Source organism: Scyliorhinus torazame, chromosome 17 (assembly GCF_047496885.1).
Source record: "Scyliorhinus torazame isolate Kashiwa2021f chromosome 17, sScyTor2.1, whole genome shotgun sequence".
Taxonomy (NCBI): Eukaryota; Metazoa; Chordata; class Chondrichthyes; order Carcharhiniformes; family Scyliorhinidae; genus Scyliorhinus; species Scyliorhinus torazame.
Window position 1 is genome coordinate 32,575,708 of NC_092723.1, and position 6,590 is coordinate 32,582,297.

Sequence of the window (6,590 nt, forward strand, 5' to 3'; positions counted from 1 at the left end):
GCTCCGCGAGATAGATAGTCTAGGAACGGTTGCCACCGCCTGTAAAACCCCTGCGCAGACCCTCTCAAGGCGAACTTAATCCTCTCCAACTTTATGAACCCAGCCATATAATTTATCCAGGCCTCCAGGCTGGGGGGCTTCGCCTCCTTCCACATTAGCAAGATCCTTCGCCGGGCTACTAGGGACGCAAAGGCCAGAATGCCAGTCTCTTTCGCCTCCTGCACTCCCGGTTCGTCCACTACTCCAAATATTGCTAGCCCCCAGCTTGGCTTGACCCGGACTTTCACCACCTGAGATATTGCTCCCGCCACTCCTCTCCAGAACCCCTCCAGTGCCGGGCATGACCAAAACATATGGACATGGTTCGCCGGGCTCCCTGAGCACCTTCCACATCTGTCCTTTACCCCAAAGAACCTACTCAACCTCGCCCCGTCAAGTGTGCACTGTGGACCACCTTAAATTGTATCAGGCTGAGCCTGGCACACGAGGAGGAGGAATTAACCCTACCTAGGGCATCAGCCCACAGACCTTCCTCGATCTCCTCCCCCAGCTCCTCCTCCCATTTACCCTTCAACTCTTCTACCAGCGCTTCCCCCTCTTCTTTCAACTCCTGGTGTATTTCCGACACCTTGCCCTCCCCGACCCATACACCCGAGATCACCCTATCTTGAACTTCTTGTGCCGGGAGCAACGGGAATTCCCTCACCTGTCGCCTCACAAAAGCCCTCACCTGCATATATCTAAAGGCATTTCCCGGGGGTAACTCGAACTTCTCCTCCAGTGCCCCTAGGCTCGCAAACGTCCCGTCGATGAACAGGTCCCCAATTCTTCCAATCCCTGCCCGATGCCAGCTCTGGAACCCCCCGTCCATCTTCCCCGGGACAAACCGGTGGTTACCCCGATCGGGGACCACACCGATGCTCCCATTGCACCCCGATGCCGTCTCCACTGGACCCAGATCCTTAGTGTTGCGGCCACCACCGGGCTCGTGGTATACTTTGTCGGCGAGAGCGGCAGCGGTGCCGTCACCAACGCCCCCAGGCTCGTTCCTTTACAGGACGCCACCTTCATCCTCTTCCATGCCGCCCCCTCTCCCTCCATAACCCACTTGCGGATCATCGCCACATTTGCTGCCCAGTAGTAGCTCCCCAGGTTTGGCAGTGCCAACCCTCCTCGGTCCCTACTGCTTTCCAGGAACCCTCTCCTTACTCTCGGGGTCTTATTCGCCCACACAAACCCCATAATACTCCTGCCTACTCTCTTAAAAAAGGCCTTAGTGATCACGATGGGAAGGCACTGAAACACAAACAGAAACCTCGGAAGGACCACCATTTTGACCAACTGCACTCTACCCACCAGCGAGAGCGGTAACATGTCCCATCTTTTGAAATCCTCCTCCATTTGCTCCACCAACCTCGTCAGATTCAGTTTATGTAGGGTCCCCCAACTCCTGGCTATCTGGATCCCCAGATACCGAAAGCTCCCCTCCGCCCTCCTCAGCGGTAGGTCCCCTATCCCTCTTTCTTGGTCCCCCATCTGTAATACAAAGAGCTCACTCTTCCCTACATTGAGCTGATAGCACAAAAACTCCCCAAACTCCGTTAGAATCTGCATGACCTCCACCATCCCCTCCATTGGATCCGCCACGTACAGCAACAGGTCATCCGCATATAGCGACACCCGATGCTCTTCTCCCCCTCGGACCACCCCCTTCCATTTATTAGACTCCCTCAATGACATGGCCAATGGTTCGATCGCCAATGCAAACAACAGGGGGGACAGGGGGCACCCCTGCCTCGTCCCTCAGTACAGTCGAAAGTACTCCGACCTCCGCCGGTTCGTCACTACACTCGCCATCGGGGCTCTGTAAAGAAGCTTAACCCAATTGATAAACCCTACCCCGAACCCAAACCTACGCAGCACCTCCCAGAGGTACTCCCACTCTACTCGGTCAAAGGCCTTCTCCGCGTCCATAGCTGCCACTATCTCCGCCTCTCCCTCCTCCGGTGGCATCATTATCACGTTTAAGAGCTGCCGCACATTGGTGTTTGGTTGCCTGCCCTTTACAAATCCCGTCTGGTCCTCGTGGATTACCCCCGGGACACAGTCCTTGATCCTCGTGGCCAACACTTTTGCCAGCAACTTTGCATCCACATTGAGGAGCGAGATCGGCCTGTACGATCCACATTGCAGTGGGTCCTTGTCCCGCTTTAGGATCAAAGAAGTTGTTGCTTCCGACATTGTCGGGGGCAGGGTCCCCTCCTCTCTTGCCTCATTAAAGGTCCTCACCAGTAGCGGGGCCAACAGGTCTGCGTACCTCCTGTAGAACTTCACCGGGAATCCGTCCGGTCCCGGGGCCTTCCCTGCCTGCATGCTCCCCAAACCCTTGCTCAGCTCCTCCAACCCAATTGGTGCCCCCAAACCAGCCACCTCTTGCTCCTCCACCCTCGGGAATCTCAGCTGATCTAGGAATCGTCTCATCCCCTCTTCCCCCGCTGGGGACTTGGATCTGTACAGCTCTTCATAAAAGGCCTTGAATACCTCGTTTATTTTCGTCGCACTCCGAACCGTGGCTCCCCTTCCATCTTTGACTCCCCCTATTTCCCTCGCTGCCATCCTCTTATGGAGCTGGTGTGCCAGCATCCGACTAGCCTTTTCCCCATACTCGTCGGTCGCCCCCTGCGCTTTCCTCCACTGTGCCTCCGCCTTCCCTGTGGTCAACAGGTCAAACTCCGTCTGGAGCCTGTTGTCTTTCCCAAAGTAATCTTTCCTCCGGGGCCTCTGCGTATCTCCTGTCCACTCTCAAAATCTCCACCACTAACCTCTCCCTTTCCATACCCTCTGTCTTCTCCCTATGAGCCCTAATGGAAATTAGCTCTCTCCTGATCACCGCCTTCAACGCCTCCCATACCACCCCCACCCGCACCTCCCCGTTGTCGTTGGCCTCCAAGTACCTTTCGATACACCCCCTCACCTTCCCACACACCACCTCGTCCGCCAGCAGTCCCACATCCAGCCGCCACAACGGGCGTTGGTCCCTCTCCTCTCCCAGCTCCAGTTCCACCCAGTGTGGGGCATGGTCCGAAACGGCTATAGCCGAATACTCCGTCCCCTCCACCCTCGGGATGAGCGCCCTACCCAGAACAAAGAAATCTATCCGGGAGCAGGCTTTGTGTACATGGGAGAAGAAAGAAAATTCCCTGGCCTGCGGCCTTGCAAACCGCCATGGGTCCACTCCCCCCATCTGATCCATAAACCCCCTAAGTACATTGGCCGCCGCCGGCCTCTTTCCAGTCCTTGATTTGGAGCGGTCTAGTGCTGGATCCAACACTGTATTGAAGTCCCCTCCCATTATCAGGCCTCCTATCTCCAGGTCCGGAATGCGCCCCAACATGCGCTTCATGAATCCTGCATCATCCCAGTTCGTGGCGTATACATTTACCAACACCACCCACATCCCTTGCAGCCTACCGCTCACCATTACATATTGCCCTCCATTGTCCACCTCAATAGTCTTGGCCTCAAATGACACCCGCTTTTCCACCAATATTGCCACCCCTCTATTCTTCACGTCCAGTCCCGAGTGGAATACCTGTCCTCCCCATCCCTTTCTTAGCCTGACCTGGTCCGCCACCTTTAGGTGTGTCTCTTGGAGCATGGCCACGTCTGCCTTCAGTCCCTTTAATTGCGCGAACACTCGAGCCCTCTTCACCGGCCCATTCAGGCCCCTCACATTCCACGTTATCAGCCGGATTGGAGGGGCTCTCACCCCCCCCACGCCCTGCCGACTAGCCATCTCCTTTTCTGGGCCAGTCCCGTGTCCACGCCTCCCTCACCCTCCAGTCCCCCAGAGGGGGGATCCCCGTCCCGACCACCTCTTCTGTGTCCCATTCCCTTTCGGCCAGTGCAGCAGCAACCCTTCCCCCCCCCCCTTGCCCCCCTCCCCTCCCCCCCGCTAGACCCCTGTCTAGCTTTTTTGCTCCCCCCATGTCACTCCCGTAAGTCAGCTGACGCCTGCTGACCCCGGCTTCCCCCGCTGTCCTATTGACCTCCCCGCGTGGGAGTCTCCCAATCCATATGCATTCCTTCGTTCCCCTTCCCGCCTTTCTTCCCGTGCGCGGGAAAACACCCCGCGCTTTCCAAAGCCCACTCCGCCCCCTCTGGCGCAGCTCCTGTCGCAGCCTTGTCTCTCTCCCCCAGCCCATGTAACATTTCCTGCGCATGATTGACCCCCTATATACAACAACCATCACACATCAAACCTCAAACATCCCCCCTACCCTCACAAACCCTAAGTTAGAGTCCAACTTTTCGGCTTGTACAAAGGTCCACGCCTCTTCAGGCGTTTCGAAGTAATAGTGTTGGCCCTTGTATGTGACCCACAGTCGCGCTGGCTGCAGCATTCCGAGTTTCACTTCTTTCCGGTACACGCCGCTTTGGCCCAGTTGAAACCCGCTCTCCGCTTTGCAACCTCCGTGCTCCAGTCCGGGTATATTCGGATCTCTGCATTGTCCCACTTACTGCTCCACTCCTTCTTGGCCCATCTCAGGACCCGCTCTCTGTCCGTGAACCGGTGGAATCTCACCACCATCGCCCTTGGCGGCTCATTTGCCTGGGGCTTCTTCGCCAGCACCCGATGTGCCCCGTCTAACTCCAGCGGCCTCGAAGGGGCCTTCGTGCCCATCATCGCCTCGAGCATCGTGCTCGCGTATGCCCCGGCATCAGCCCCCTCCACTCCCTCAGGGAGACCCAGGATTCGCAGATTCTTTCTCCTCGACCTGTTCTCCAGGTCTTTGAGTCTTCCCGCCCACCTCTTGTGTAGCGCCTCGTTCTGCTCCATTCTCACCGCCAGGCCCACGAGCTCGTCCTCGTTCTGACTGACTCTTTTCTGTACCTCCTGGATCTTAGCTTCGTGGACCTTATGGGTGATCCCGAGTCCTTCAATTGCCGAAAGCATAGGCGCCAACATCTCCTTGCGCATCTCCTCGCGCTGCTCCTCGAAGCGGCGCTTGATCAACTCCTGCAGCTCCCCTTTGTCCCTGGCCGCCGCCATTTTGTTTTCTTTCCCTCGCTTCTCCCGTTGCTCCAGTGCCGCTCCTTTGGCCGTTACATTCTGGTCCATTTAAAAAGTCTATGGAAACTCCTGAAAAAGGTCTGAGAGTCAGTTCCAGACGCGAGCTGCCGAATGCGCGACCTACTCCTCCATGGCCGCCACCGGAAGCCTCGTCCCTGCTTTTTCAATGGCCCTGGTAGATCCTTGCACAGTTGTTCCCTCTGCTGCTAGAATTCACCTTTGATAGAGTCAAGTCAGATTGCAGCTTTAAGCTTGCCCTTCCCCCGCCTGCATGCTGGAAGAGGCCCTTGTCTAAACCTGCAGCCAAAGCCAAATCCTTTACTGTTTCTGCCGGGTCTGGCAGCCAAAAGACATAACATTCCTGGGGGACACTGTCAGGGGTATGCTGCAGTCTTCTTGCCACACCGGGAAATGTCAAACAAATGCCGTGGGGGCCCTGTAAAAGAGCCCAAAAGTCCGTTCCAAGCGAGAGCTACCGAATATGCGACCTAGCTCTGCATAGCCGCACCCGGAAGTCCAACCTCCGTCTTTCTAATGAAAATAATCCTAATCTACTCAACCTCTCTTCATAGCTAGCGCCCTCCATACCAGGCAACATCCTGGTGAACCTCCTCTGCACCTTCTCCAAAGCATCCACATCCTTTTGGTAATGTGGCGACCAGAACTGTACGCAGTATTCCAAATGTGGCCAAACCAAAGTCTTATACAACTGCGACATGACCTGCCAACTCTTGCACTCAATACCCCTTCCGATGAAGGAAAGCATGCCGTATGCCTTCTTGACCACTCTATCAACCTGTGCAGCCACCTTCAGGGTACAATGGACCTGAACACCCAGATCTCTCTGTACATCAATTTTACCCAGGGCTTTTTCATTTACCGTATAGTTCGCTCTTGAATTGGATCTTCCAAAATGCATCACCTCGCATTTGCCCGGATTGAACTCCATCTGCCATTTCTCCGCCCAACTCTCCAATCTATCTATATTCTGCTGTATTCTCTGACAGTCCCCTTCACTATCTGCTACTCCACCAATCTTAGTGTCATCTGCAAACTTGCTAATCAGACCACCTATACCTTCCTCCAGATCATTTATGTATATCACAAACAACAGTGGTCCCAGCACGGATCCTTGTGGAACACCACTTGTCACAGTTCTCCATTTTGAGAAACTCCCTTCCACTACTACTCTTTGTCTCCTGTTGCCCAGCCAGTTCTTTATCCATCTAGCTAGTACACCCTGGACCCCGTGAGACTTCACTTTCTCCATCAGCCTACCATGGGGAACCTTATCAAATGCCTTACTGAAGTCCATGTATATGACATCTACAGCCTTTCCTTCATCAATCAACTTTGTCACTTCCTCGAAGAATTCTATTAAGTTGGTAAGACATGAGCTTCCCTGCACAAAACCATGTTGCCGACCACTGATAAGCCCATTTTCTTCCAAATGGGAATAGATCCTATCCCTCAGTATCTTCTCCATCAGCTAATCATCCAACTCGATAGCCTAATA